We start from the raw sequence: 15,264 nt of genomic DNA on the forward strand, positions 1-15,264 counted from the left end.
AGGATTAACGTGTTTTCACCGAGGGAGGATTTGCATTTTACCTTTGCCAGATGCCTAGAGAAATACTTGTTTTGCATTATTGTAAAATTCAAGGTTTGAGGTTTTCTTTGATTACTTAGGTAATGCAAATTTGGCTACAAATCCGGCTGGCTCAGAATTTCCCCCCTGCTGTGTTCAGCACCAGGGACACTTTCTTGCAGTCCTTCAGGAGGTAGAAGGAAAATTAGGTTTACTTCTGTTTCACCCTTACGCTAAGGATGTAACCCCTTGATTCTTCAGTATGTTATAGGAAAGGTTTCCTATCAGGCTCCCCGAATTAGCCAATCCTGAGTTTTAACCCCTGAGACCAGAGTTGAATTTGCCTTAATCAGCAAATACCTTCTGGTCAAAACTTGCCTCTTTATTCCACTTGCCACTTTGAATTTTCACCTTCCATTAAGTTTGGCCTGATATTTCCCTACTATCTTCTCAGCTTTTTGATGCTTTTAAGATGTTTTAAGTATTTCATCTAGCATTGTTAGTTGTTTTCAGCAGGAAAGTTGATTCAAATAACCTAGCCTGTCATGTTTCCAGAAAGTGAAGTGGTTTTTATTGTGTTGTGTCTGTTTTAACAGATTTCATTAAATAGCCTCTATAAGCAATTCAAAGTAGCATTGATTCTGTTTTTATTGGGGGGGGGCAGGGTTGTTTGTTGTTTTTTCTGGCTGATGTGTCTTCCCAAAAAAGAACCTAATTTTTCAAATTCAAGTAATTAAAACCATATTCTACAATATGAGACTTTATTTTATGAGGATTCATATATAAACCAACTTCTTTTCTGGGAACTTATTTTGGGAAGATACAACTTCACCTTATATGTAGGCCAAAATGGTATATAAAGAGTCTTTAATAATACTCAGCATAGAGTAGGTATTTCATAAATATTCATCTCCCCCCAACTCCTTTAGCTCTTTAAAAATATCTAAGTGGTCCAGATATTTAAACTAATGTCGGTCTGTCTCTGCTTAGGGTAAGTGACATGGTCAGTGAGACATTCTCTAGGTCTCTTCTAGTTAACAGTAGTAATCACGTGAATTACACACACACAGCCACATAACCTTATAAGTGATTGGGTTTTATGCCCTTTTATTTTACAGGGATTGTTATGAAGCATAACAGCCAATATAACATAGAAGAAATTTGAGTTCCATTAAGAAAATGAAGGGTGGTTTTTTTTTTTTTAGCTCCAGATAAGAGCTAGTCTTCTTTATTTACTCACATAGGACTTAGGGGTTTCTAAGAAAGGAATGAGTAAAAACTACATGTAGTCTTTTTTAGTGACTCTAGTGAAGGTGGGCCCATCTTCCCGAGGGAGAATAAGCATATTTCTAGGATACAGGGTCACTGTATAGAGGATGTAAGGCTTAGGCTATAGCTACTTCCCTACCCTCTAAAACATATCACAGGTATTTCTGTATACAAGATTGCCCTCCCTGGTCCTTGCTACAAATTCCCAATCATTACCACCAGCACTACTTACACACTAAAATGGCATTTTCAAACCCGTACTAGTTAGGTATCTCTCTTGCTCCTTTTTTTGGCTAAAATAGAAACTAATTTCTTAGTTCCGGAGGCTAAAAGTCCAAGATCAAGGTGTTGGCAGGTTTAACTTCTTCTGAGGCCTCTGTCCTTGGCTTGCAGGTGGCCATCTTCTCCTTGGTCTTCACATGGTTCTTCCTCTGTGAGTTCCAATCATGTTTCTGAATTTATGTTTCTTTTATTCTCTGATTTCCCTGCTTGTAGAGTTCCGTCAATAATTTTGGAGGAGACCAAGAAGGAAAGGAAAACACAAATTCATAATATTTCAAGTTTAAAGCTGTCTCAGAGATGACCTAATGCAACACTTCCCTGTCCAAACAATTAACTGAAAGGCCAGAGAGGTTATGAGTTGCTCAGAGTTACAGACCCACAGTAGAACCCTGGGGTTCTTGACTTCTGTGCTATTCTGCTGCTGCTGCTAAGTCACTTCAGTCATGTCCGACTCTGTGCGACCCAGAGATGGCAGCCCACCAGGCTCCTCTGTCCCTGCATTCTCCAGGCAAGAACGCTGGAGTGGGTTGCCATTTCCTTCTCCAATGCATGAAAGTGAAAAGTGAAAGTGCAGTCCCTCAGTCACGTCCGGCTCTTAGCGACCCCATGGACTGCAGCCCACCAGGCTCCTCCATCCATGGGATTTTCTAGGCAAGAGTACTGGAGTGGGGCACCATTGCCTCCTACACCCTTGTAATACTCTGCTACTGGTCTCCTGTCTGCTCCTCAAGACTTTTTTCATCTAGACTTCGTATTAAAGACAATGAAGTGAGCGCAGATCTTGAGGCCAGCTGAATGAAGTTCTTCACATTGCTGAGAGAGGGAATCAGAAGGACTGGGAACACAAATGCACTTAGGAAAGGCAATTGACAGGGAGAGAGAGAGAAAATGAAACAGGGTCTTAAAGTAACAGAAAGTCAGGAATGATGAGAGATGGAAAGGCATCCCAGACAGAGAAAACTCCATCTGAGGCCTCAGTCCAAAGAAAGGATAAGATAAATTGGGGTTGGGGCACAATAACAAAGTGACAAAAATGTGGACCACTAGCTCAGGTCAACAGTGCTCGGGTAATGAGGCAAAATTCAAATAACTTTCCTCTTCCCCTGCTGGTACAAGGAAGACAGACATGAAACTAAACTAACGTTTGAGAAGCTTTATGAAAGAATGGAGAACTTTCAGCTGGAGAATTCTAAAAGACACCTGGATCTCCTTTCTTTGGGTGGCAGGGTGAGGGGGTGGGCAGGGTACGCCAGGCAATCTTACAGGATCTTAATTCCCCAACCAGGAATGGAACCCAGGCCCCCCGCAGTGGAAGTGCCAGCTCCTAACCACTGGACTGCCAGGGAATTCCCTGGCTCTCCCTTTTCACAGTGACAAGTAATGGGTTAGAACTGCCAAAGGAAATCGAAATTAGACAGCAAAGGCAAAGAGCTGTGCACGTTCAACCAGAAGATGCTGAAAATTGAGGAAATCTTGAAACAAAGTCTAGAAGAGACAGCCTTCAGTCTGGGATGAGTTAAATTCAGTCCTGCCTAGAGGCAGAGGGAGGGTTGAAATGTCCTGTCATAGAGTCTGAAAGTCTGGATCAAGGCCGATTCATTCACTGAAACAAAGCATCTCATTATGGAGAGAGGTGGAGAACAGCAGGAAAAATCCCCAACCTATTTGCCTGGGGCTTCAAAGCAGTGTAGATGCTTTCTGGCTTGATCAATTTTAGGCTCTGATTATAACATAAAAATTTTCAGCTAAATCAAAGTGAAAGAACATCCCATGATGCTATCACGGAGATTGAATCTCATTTACTGGGGATTTAACAATTGGGAATAACTTGCAACAACAATTTAGGCACCATTGGGAATGGAAACAGAAAGAATAAGATTATCGCTTGGTTTGGGGATTTAGGAGACAGCTCTGAGGCCCTGGAGCTTGTCAGGGAGCGTTGGTTCAGTGAGGGTCCTCCTAGCCTGGTGGCTGTGCAGGAACCCGCTTCTGGGAACCTGCCGTGAAGGCTGGGTGTGTCCGAGCGTGTGCTGAATTCCTGGCTTCAATTACAGACTAGCAGGCGGCTGAAGAGTCTGTCATTGCCGATGTCATCACATTTACAAGATTCATAGGTCCCCTCTCCAATAAGACCCAAGAACCAGGGCCTCTCCACACCTGCAGCCACGGCTCACCGCTGCACGCCGTGTGAAGAGGTAGGGAGTAGCTGTGAGGATCTGTCTGGTGCGTTCACTCAGTCCCAGCAGGGAGATGAGGAAATGGGACCTGGGAGAATTTACACCAAGCTCCCACTGCGATGGTAAGGCCTCCATGCTATAGGCCAAAAAAATCTTCAAGGGAAAAAGAGATTTAGATGAAGGCAGAAGTGTGGATAAGATGAGCTCTCAAACATCCTTTCCATTGAAGCACCTGATAATACTTTCATGGCCTATGGATTGTCCTCTGCCCATTAATATCCATTTAAATTCTTCTCCAGTCAACATCCTGGGGGATTCAGGAGACTGTGGCTGCTCAGTATGTCTTCTTCAACTGATTGTTTCTAGTCTCTGCCCTGGGGATGCCATTAGGGAACTGACAAGCATGGGGAACCGGCTTCTCCTCACAGAGTGAAACTCCCAAACAACCAGCCCCACATTCCTCTCTGACTCATGCCACCAACCCCCCCACCCCACCCCCAGTGCCCAGCAGGTCAGTGGGCTGGGAACCCTGCTATATCTGGAACAATTGCCGCTGGAATAAGATGTCTATTCTGATAGCCCTGGATCACTCCCTGGCCTGTGCCCTAGGTATTACCACAAGATGCAGCTAGTGATGGGCAGAGGATGTCAACAAGGGATCTGGCCTCGGGCTGCCAGCCTCACCTGGAGAGATCTGATCTCAGTCTGTGGCTCGTCTCTGATTCCTCCACTTGCCATAATACAGATTCCTCCCAGCCCCTGGAAAGGCACTTCTCATTATCCAAACCAGCAGATAAGAGCAGAGGCACACAGAATTCTTTCATTTGTTGACTGGCTACTATGTGCTCAGTCCTATGATAAATGTTGAGTGTGAAAGGGTGCATGAAATAAATCTTGCATGAAGCTTACTATCTAGTGGTAGAGGCCACCATTAAGGAGACTCCCAAATAAACATATAAGCTCAAAATGTAATTCAGTTCAGTTCAGTTCAGTTCAGTCGCTCAGTCGTGTCCGACTCTTTGCAACCCCATGAACTGCAGCACGCCAGGCCTCCCTGTCCATCACCAACTCCCGGAGTTCACTTAGACTCACGTCCATTGAGTCAGTGATGCCATCCAGCCATCTCATCCTCTGTCGTCCCCTTCTCCTCCTGCCCCCAATCCTTCCCAGCATCAAAGTCTTTTCCAATGAGTCAACTCTTCGCATGAGGTGGCCAAAGTACAGGAGTTTCAGCTTCAGCATCATTCCTTCCAAAGAAATCCCAGGGCTGATCTCCTTCAGAATGGACTGGTTGGATCTCCTTGCAGTCCAAGGGACTCTCAAGCGTCTTCTCCAACACCACAGTTCAAAAGCATCAATTCTTCGGCGCTCAGCCTTCTTCACAGTCCAACTCTCACATTCATACATGACCACAGGAAAAACAATAGCCTTGACTAGACGGACCTTAGTCGGCAAAGTAATGTCTCTGCTTTTCAATGTGCTATCTAGGTTGATCATAACTTTTCTTCCAAGGAGTAAGCGTCTTTTAATTTCATGGCTGCAATCACCATCTGCAGTGCCTTGTTACCAAAAAAAGTGAGTGAAATAAATGCATATTACTTTACCTACACAAAGTTGCTCACATACACACATTTGCAAACATCCCATCTGTGTCTACCCCTCGTGGTCTTTCTTTTTCTTTAAAAATTCATTTATTTATTTGGCTGCCTTGGGTCTTAGTTGTGGCATGCGGGAATCTTCATTGCAGTGCATGGACTCTCCAGTTGTGGGGCCTAATTGCTTCACAGCACGTGAGATATTAGTTCCCCTGAAAGTTGCTCAGTCATGTCTGACTCTTTGCGACCCCACGGACTATACAGTCCATGGAATTCTCCAGGCCAGAATACTGGAGTGGGTAGCCGTTCCCTTCTCCAGGGGATCTTCCCAACCCAGGGATCGAACCCAGGTCTCCCGCGTTCCAAGCAGATCATTTACAAGCTGAGCCACAAGGGAAGCCCTAGTAACCTGACCAGGGGTTATCAAACCCATGTTCCCAGCACTGCAAGGCTGACTCTCAATCCCTGGGCCACCAGGGAAGTCCCCCTGATCTTTCTGACACATTGTTTCTGCCAAACCCAAGGCAGTGCAAGTATGGAGTCTGCAAAAACTCACCAAGTGGATAATCAGGAATAAAGACTTTACCCAACGTCTGTACGAAAATTCACCTTGATTAATCATCTAGATATGAAAATCATATCAGAATTGATTACAAAATTCTATGTGCACATCTAGGTGAATAAACTTCATCTTCATTTTCCCCAAGGTTTTCTATCTCTGAATCAGAAAAGCAAAAAAAAAAAAAAAGTTTTTTGAGAAACCAGAAAGGCATGCAGCCATGGTAAGAGAGACATGAAAAATGAGTTCATGTCCCTCTGGCTCCCTCCAGCTAATTCCTGTTCTGAAATCACTGAGTCTTAGGCCTTCAGAACTTTGGAGGTCTCCACATCTGTTTCATCACCTCCAAAATCATGCAGACAGTTGATAACTGACCTAATTCTTCTAGTTTCTCAGATAAAACGACACAATTTCCTTTATGAATGTGCATGTCATTCTTGCACAGGAGCCATGCTAATCTTCTCTGGTATTATTCCAAATACTTTTATTTTTAATTTTAAATATTTATTTATTTGTTTATTGCTGCACTGTTGGGCATGCAGGCTCTTAGCTCCCCCACCGGGGATTGAACCCAGGCCCCCCTCTGTAGAAGCACAGAGTCTTAAACACTGGACCACCAGGAAATCTCCTTTTTCCGATTTTAGTATATATGCTGCTAAAGCACACACCACAGTTTCTTTCAGTCATCTCAATAATCCACTTTGTTGGGAAGTTCTTCTTTCTTTTGTTTTTCTACTCTTTCTTTCCCCACCAAATTTAATTCTTTTGTTGGTATTTTGTCTTTTAAACCTAAATATATGGAAGAGAAGAATATCTTTTCTCCTCACTCATATTTAAGCATTATATGGAAAGTGGTCGTCCCTTCCTTCTGCTTCAGAGGAAATTCCAGTAGAGGTTCAAGGTGAAAATATCATAAAAGTCCTGGAAGCTAGGGCCAGAACTCTCTTTCCCTGTGGTGGCAGTTTAGTCGCTAAGTCGTGTCCAACTCTTGCGACCCCATGGACTGTAGCCTGCCAGGCTCCGTATCCATGGGATTCTCCAGGCAAGAATGCTGGGGTGGGTTGCCATTTCCTTCTCTAGGGAATCTTCTCGACCCAGGAATCGAATCCTGCATTGCAGGTAGATTCTTTACTGACTGAGCTATGAGGGAAGCTCTTCCCCTATAGTAGCCAACAGAACCCAGATTTAGAAGACGTCTCTGACTAAATCTAAAGGCAATTTCTCCATGAATATTTCCTCCCCTCAAGCAGGGTCAGTCTAGAAAGGCAAAGGTCGATGGGACAGACACCAGGTGTGAAAGTTTCTTTGCCTTACCTTGAAGCCTTGTTATACAGGAGAGATGGGTAGACAGGATGCAAGAAGCATGCGAGTGGGTAAGCTCGTTTCTGCAGGGTCATTCTATGATTCCAGAGTAGAACCAAGCAAAGGGAAGAACAGCGTTCTTGTGAATAAATAATTACAGCTTAAATTTAAGCAATATTTTGAAAAACAAAACAAAACAAAACAAAACAGACCCTTGGGCTTATATTATTTGTCCCTTCCTTCATGTTGCTGCTGCTGCTAAGTCGCTTCAGTTGTGTCCGACTCTGTGTGACCCCATAGACGGCAGCCCACCAGGCTCCCCCGTCCCTGGGATTCTCCAGGCGAGAACACTGGAGTGGGTTGCCATTTCCTTCTCCAATGCATGAAAGTGAAAAGTGAAAGTGAAGTCGTTCAGTCATGTCTGACTCTTTGCGATCCCATGGACTGCAGCCCACCAGGCTCCTCCGTCCATGGGATTTTCCCTCATGTTAGCAGAGCCCTTATGTCAGATAGTAGTCAGAGTTCCAAATGCCTTAATACCCTTTTCCCAAAAGCTGAGGGGAAGAATAAAATCTTTAGTCCTCCTAAAGCTATTTTATTTATTCCCTTGCTTTCAGCTAGGAAGACACATCAACCTCGGTTGATCATCTCCACCAATGCTACTCTAATCTGTCACTGAACCTATTTCTTTTTCTTTTTCCTACTTAGACCTTGTGTTGCAGCCAAGATAACCCACTCACCAACTCCCACATCCCCACTCATTCCCACATCTAAGCCTGTGACTGACTACCATCTCCTATCCCCTACAATGTTGTCTTCATGGCCCCGGTTTTCCCTATCTCCTATCAAAACCCAGCTGCTCAAAACCCTTTCCTCCGTCTTTCTTTATTAACTCCAAGTAACTGAGATGACTTCTTTGCTCCATTTTAGTTTTTCAATAATATTTAATTGCATAAGCAGCACATATGTGCATTTATATAAAACAGTGGCAGAAATGTTTTCTGTCTCATTTGTTAAAAGTTTAAGTTCTGTGAAGGCAAGAAGTAGGGCTTCTGTTTTTTGGGGGAATATCTAGTCTCCCCAAGAATCAGACACAACTGAAGTGACTGAGCATGCACGCATCTAGGCTCCCTACCTCCATCTTCCGAGTTCTTCAGTAAATGCTAAAACTGCTCATCACAGGACGAGACATAAAACAACATTTCTCTATCAAGTTCTGAGAGATGGACCAATGATGAGTAGCAATACTAAGAATGGAGAGAGTGGCCAACAAAGAAGAGAAATCCTAGTTGTGTCCTCAATCAGAGACTTCTAGGATTTTGACACTATTTGGGGACATCTGATTAAGTAGTTTCCCATACCAAACCAGTATCTAAAATACCACTCAGAGAGAAATTTGAGTATAAGCTATATACTGAGAGAAACATAGAACAGTGCCTAGTACACAGCAGATGCTCAACCAGCATTTGAGGATGGAAGGAGTGGTGTAAAGAAAGGACCAAGGGAGGAAGAACGGGGTCAAGAAAGTCAGTTCAGTTCAGTCACTCAGTCATGTCCGACTCTTTGCAACCCCATGAATCGCAGCACACCAGGCCTCCCTGTCCATCACCAACTCCCGGAGTTCACTCAGACTCATGTCCATCGAGTCCGTGATCCCATCCAGCCATCTCATCCTCTGTCGTCCCCTTTTCCTCCTGCCCCCAATCCCTCCCAGCATCAGAGTCTTTTCCAATGAGTCAACTGTTTGCATGAGGTGGCCAAAGTACTGGAGTTTCAGCTTTAGCATCATTCCTTCCAAAGAACACCCAGGACTGATCTCCTTTAGAATCGACTGGTTGGATCTCCTTGCAGTCCAAGGGCCTCTGAAGAGTCTTCTCCAACACCACAGTTCAAAAGCATCAATTCTTTGGTGCTAAGCTTTCTTCACAGTCCAACTCTCACATCCATACATGACCACTGGAAAAACCATACCCTTGACTAGATGGACCTTTGTTGGCAAAGTAATGTCTCTGCTTTTCAATATGCTATCTAGGTTGGTCATAACTTTCCTTCCAAGGAGTAAGCTTCTTCTAATTTCATGGCTGCAGTCACCATCTGCAGTGATTTTGGAGCCCCCAAAAATAAAGTCAGCCACTGTTTCCCCATCTAGTTCCCATGAAGTGATGGGACTGGATGCCATGATCTTCGTTTTCTGAATGTTGAGCTTTAAGCCAACTTTTCACTCTCCTCTTTCACTTTCATCAAGAGGCTCTTTAGTTCTTCTTCTCTTTCTGCCATAAAGGTGGTGTCATCTGCATATCTGAGATTATTGATATTTCTCCCGGCAATCTTGATTCCAGCTTGTGCTTCCTCCAGCCCAGCGTTTCTATAGGAAGAGGAGATAATAAATCAGGGTATGGCAAGAAAGAGGCTACAAGGACTTCCCTGGGGGTCCAGCGGTAAAGAATCCACCTTCCAATGTAGGGGATGCAGATTCGATTCCTGGTCAGGAAACTGAGATCCCACATGTGGAGGCAGGGGACAGCAGCTAAGCCCACTCACTGGCCACTAGAGAGCCTGTTTCCCCTAATGAAGACCCAGCTCAGCCAAACAGAGAAAAGAAGCTACAGAATTGAACACAGAAGACTAGGACTGAGAAATTACCCATATAGACCTTCAGAAATGAGAGAGTGTAACAAAGGAAACAAGTGATTTTGGAATCAAGATTGCCAGGAGAAATATCAATAACCTCAGATATGCAGACAACACCACCCTTATGGCAGAAAGTGAAGGGAAGCTAAAAAGCCTCTTGATGAAAGTGAAAGAGGAGAGTGAAAAAGTTGGCCTAAAGCTCAACATTCAGAAAACGAAGATCATGGCATCTGGTCCCATCACTTCATGGGAAATAGATGGGGAAACAGTGGAAACAGTGTCAGACTTTATTTTTTGGGGCTCCAAAATCACTGCAGATGGTGATTGCAGCCATGAAATTAAAAGACACTTACTCTTTGGAAGAAAAGTTATGACCAACCTAGACAGCATATTCAAAAGCAGAGACATTACTTTGCCGACTAAGGTCCGTCTAGTCAAAGCTATGGTTTTTCCAGTGGTCATGTATGGATGTGAGAGTTGGACTGTGAAGAAGGCTGAGCACCAAAGAATTGATGCTTTTGAACTGTGGTGTTGGAGAAGACTCTTGAGAGTCCCTTAGACTGCAAGGAGATCCAACCAGTCCATTCTGAAGGAGATCAGCCCTGGGATTTCTTTGGAAGGAATGATGTTGAAGCTGAAACTCCAGTACTTTGGCCACCTCATGCGAAGAGTTGGCTCATTGGAAAAGACTCTGATGCTGAGAGGGATTGGAGGCAGGAGGAAAAGGGGACGACAGAGGATGAGATGGCTGGATGGGATCACGGACTCGATGGACATGAGTCTGAGTGAACTCCGGGAGTTGGTGATGGACAGGGAGGCCTGGTGTGCTGCCGTTCATGGGATTGTAAAGAGTCAGACACGACTGAGCGACTGAACTGAACTGAACTGAATGAAGGAAACAATCTAACAGTTTAATCTTAGAACATAAAGGGCTTGTTGAAGTCAGGAGACCTAAGATGGTGGGGAAGTGAGTAGCTGATTGGAAGAATTGTCAAGAAACCCAGGAGGTTAGATTTGTCTTTTCTTAGGCGTATGGAACTTCCCTGGTGGCTCAGATGGTAAAGCATCTGTCTACAACGTGGGAGACCTGAGTTCAATCCCTGGGTTGGGAAGATCCCCTGGAGAAGGAAATGGCAATCCACTCCAGGATTATTGCCTGGAAAATCCCATGGACAGAGGAGTCTGGTAGGCTACAGTCCATCGGGTTGCGAAGAGTCGAACACGACTGAGCGACTTCACTTCACTTCAAGCATATGGAGCCATCGAAACATCACATTCTTCACCTCTTACCAACAAGCACAGGGGAGCAGAGCCATCAGCCCTTCCTTAGGCACCTGACAGGAAAAGAGCTGTAAGCGATGTTATTGTAGCATAAAGAAACAAGCTGTGTGCCAGGAGTGAAATGAATCTTGCCTGGAGAATCCCAGGGACAGGGGAGCCTGGGGGGCTGCCGTCTATGGGGCCGCACAGAGTCAGACACAACCCAAGCGACTTAGCAGCAGCAGCAGCAGCAAGTACGCTGCCCTTTTTGCTGACATACAAAATCCTTAAACTGATCCCTTTCCCAGAAATCAGTTTCTCCTCACCTTCAGGCTCCTTTCCCTTGATCCTGGTTTCTCCCCAGTGGCTCAGCAGAGCCATCCCTACAAATGGCCTTTTGCCATGCAGGAAAGCTAATCTCAAACCAGTCCAGAAACTTTCCAAGGATGGATCTGCTCTCAGAGTCCTCTGAAACCTATCAGTTCCACTGCACTTAGATTATTTTAGATGCTCAGCTCTTACAATAGACAGAGGTGAAGAACACCCAAAGACAAATTCAGTCAGTACAAAATGGTGACTCGGTTAGAGGAGAACTGTAAGAGCAAAATGAACATAAAAGCAAGGCCCTGGGGGCTCCCCTGGGAGTCCAGTGGTTAAGATGCCACACTTCAATGCAGGGGGTGCAGGTTTGATCCCTGGTTGGATCTCACATGCTGCTTGGCTGAAAAAACAAAACACACAAAAAACAAGGCCCTGATTTCCAATTAATTGATATTTCTTGTGCACCTACTGTCCAAAGCATTATGCAAAGCATAGGAAGGGATACAAAGTCCAAAAATACACAATCTCTACCTTCCAGAAGTTTACAATCTAGTAAAAGAGACATATAAATATATTACATACATTATATATATATATATATATATACACACACACACACACATTTTCCCAGTACAAAACAGTGCTATTACAGAGGTTCAAAATAATGTAACATTCTAGTTGGAAGAGAGACAGAAATAGTGGTCACTTGAGAGATCTAGGAAGTATTCTTGCAGGAGAAGATTTTTAAGTTGGGCTAAAATGAAGGATAGGACCTTGATAAGCCAATGAGGGAAAGGATGACATTCCAGACAGAAAGAACAGTATGTGAAAATTCTGGAAGCCGAAGAGCATAGAACAAGTTCAAGAACCCCAAGACCCTTGAGGTTGTAGTCTAGGTTACGTAAAGGAGCGTAGAAATAAATACAGGCAGTGTCACTATGGAAGACTCTGAAGATCAAGCTATGGAATCTGTGCTTTATTCTTTATGTAATGGACAACCAAGTAATCACGAGAGATGCTCCACATTTCTTCAAGATTTCCAGGTAACTGACTCCATTTCTGAAGTCTGAGAATGAACCATCTTTAAGTTATCATAAGGAAAGTAGCATTTCTCACAGACTCCACCACGGAAGCTACTGTCTTTATCAAGGTCATCTGCATCTATCCAGCTCCACTGGAAGTAAAAACTGGAGGCTGAGGAAGCAGGTAGTCTCCCTCTTTGGGAGGCCTTCCACAGCAGAGAGATTTTTATTCACCTAAGAAGCTGGTAGGAGCAGTTTCTCTCTCAGTCAAGAGGCTCATTCAGACGGCCGTGAAAAGTTCCTTTATGGAGGTAGGGAGCCAATAGGGCAAAGGGCTAAGTGCAAATAACATAATGTTGAGCACCTGTGAAACGGTGGAGTCCTAGGAGTCAGATAAGGCCAATTAGAGCAGCTTTATCCCCTGGAGAAGGGTATGGCAACCCACTCCAGTGTTCTTGCCTGGAGAATCCCATGGACAGAGGAGCCTGGTGGGAGACAGTCCACAGGGTTTCAAAGAGTCAGACACAACTGGAGTGACTAACACTACTGTAGAGGAGACTTTCAGGACCACTACAAAGAGGAAAAGGATAGGGTTGAACAGAGAGGACAGAGAAACAGTACTAAGGTTGAAGAAAGAGGAAACTAGCCTGTCAAAATGCTGGAAGGCAAGTACCGGCAAGCTCATGTGGTGAGTGTCATGTGTGGGGGAGAGAACAAATGAACTCAGCTGGAATGGACAGTCTGAAACATGAGCCAACAGGGACTCAGTCCACAGGTAGATTGTTTCCAGCACAGAGCCTAGGTCAACACTGGATGTTATGCTGGTCTCTCCAGAAAGGGAGGTAGGAATTTCAGTCTTCATTTTCCCTTTATCTTTAATACTTCTACAAGACATGGGTTACATTCCTAGTTGTTCTGACATTGACTCATCCTCCTGTAATGAATCTGAGTGTTCTAGTATATGATGCTGTTTATTGTACTGAGGGACAAAGTGAAGTGGGGGCAAAGAAGACTATGGGGCCCAAATTCAAATTATACTTAAGAATGAAGTTCTGCTCGGGCTAAAATTATACTCTTCATCCTCTGCTCCCCCTGGTCATCCCTAAATCAGGTGAGGGAGTGGTCAGATGTGGGAGTTACAGGTTATTACAGAATGACTTCAGGACTGCATTGCTTGGGGTTAACTGCCTCTCATAGTCCAGACTCCCTATGTTAAGGCACAACTTTCTTGCTTCCAATCCCATCTGAATTCACAGAAGCAAGTAGCCACAGTGGGAATTTCCTGAAGAGCCTGACTGTCAGAGTAGAAACTGCTCATTGACCATTCTGTGCAACCAGTGAAGCCATGTTGACCTAAGTGATGAAGAAAAGTTTTGTTGAGTAGAAGCAAACGTTCATACAATCCAACTGCAATTAGAAGCTGGGGACAAGGCGTCCCTGAAACCCAGCCGAGGAAGTCCTCCTGCACGTTCTCTCTAAGCTCTGTATTCTACTACAGAAGACAGTTAAAAGGGGGCTGTCCCACCCCCTTCTTGTAGGAAAAAGGTACATTTGGGGATGGTTTGGAAGCATCAAAATGGTGAGCAATTTTAGGGTACAATTAAGACCTGGCTGCTCAACCCTACAATAAATTACCATCAAAGGCACTCACACGTCAATAGAGGAAAGAAAAAAAAAAACACAAGTGCTTGCAAGACGATGTGTGTTTGATGCTCATAAAAAAGATAAAAATATAGGTCATCATCATGTAACGAGCTTGTAGGTGTCAGAACGTGTGCTGTTAGGGGAGGCAGGGGAGGAGAAATAGAGGGGGATCAGAAAACCAAAAAGGAACTGGAAGTCAGACTGTATCCCCAAGTTCTTCCCTGAGGTCAAAGAACGAAGGGTGGGCAATGGGGACACAGAAGGACACATCTCCCATGTTTTATTTCTCGGGCCATCCCCTTCCCTGCTCCCCCTCGCTGGATTTCCGACATATTAATCACCTCTCCCATTTTGAAATCAGCAGGTCAGGCTATTATTCAAGCATTGTTAATGACACCATTGGCCAAGGTATCAATTAGGCAAGTTGGGATAAGAAGTGCAGAGAATGGGCTGGCCAGAGAGAAGAACACACGTCTGTTTTTGTGTAGGTAACCCACGCGACAGCAAGGGCTCCCAACTCTCTTTTTCTGCTCCCCTTAAAGGTAAATGCACTGAATTCCCCATCAAGACCTAAACCAAAGCTAGGATAGTGGGGTCACAAGAGCCCCCTCATCCGCTCAGTCACCCCTTGACTAGATTTCAGCTATCACTGAAATCACTCAGCAAATCACTCGCATAAGCAGGCAAAGGGCCACAGTTGACCAGTGCTGAGGGGAGTTATTCCTGTGGCGGGGGCCCAGCATCACAGGAGGGAATGTATCTGCAGTCCACACTCGGAACTTCCTTTAAAAATCTCGCTCAACATCTCTCATCCAGAAAAGTGTTTTTTTGTTTATTTGCTTTTTCAAATAAGGAAAGTCTTTCTGTTTGTTGATTCTTTATTTCTTCAGTCCGAGAGCTCACTAGCATTTTTCTCATCAGACTGTTTCTTAAAGACCAGCAATTAACTCTTTTCTCCCCCTGTCATGTCTCTCTGCCCCCATACCTGCCCCTACTCCTTCCTTCTGTCAAGATAGGCTCTGTTCTGGATGGGAGAGGAGTTTGGGGGAGAATGGATATATATATACATATATGTCTATGTATACATGTATGTATATATATATATACATGTATATATATGGCTGAGTCCCTTTGCTATGCACCAGAAACTATCAACATTGTTAATTGGCTATACTTCAATATAA

The 15,264-nt window shown here is 44.3% G+C and overlaps 1 non-coding gene across 1 annotated transcript; it reads right to left on the bottom strand.

Moving 5' to 3' along the window:
- Window positions 1-6,299: 6,299 nt before the first annotated feature.
- LOC128049119 (U6 spliceosomal RNA) lies at window positions 6,300-6,401 on the bottom strand. Its single transcript, XR_008199487.1, has one exon. It is a non-coding gene; the product is annotated as a U6 spliceosomal RNA (small nuclear RNA).
- Window positions 6,402-15,264: the final 8,863 nt, after the last annotated feature.

The sequence above is a fragment of the Budorcas taxicolor genome, chromosome 5, assembly GCF_023091745.1.
Source record: "Budorcas taxicolor isolate Tak-1 chromosome 5, Takin1.1, whole genome shotgun sequence".
NCBI classification, from domain to species: Eukaryota; Metazoa; Chordata; class Mammalia; order Artiodactyla; family Bovidae; genus Budorcas; species Budorcas taxicolor.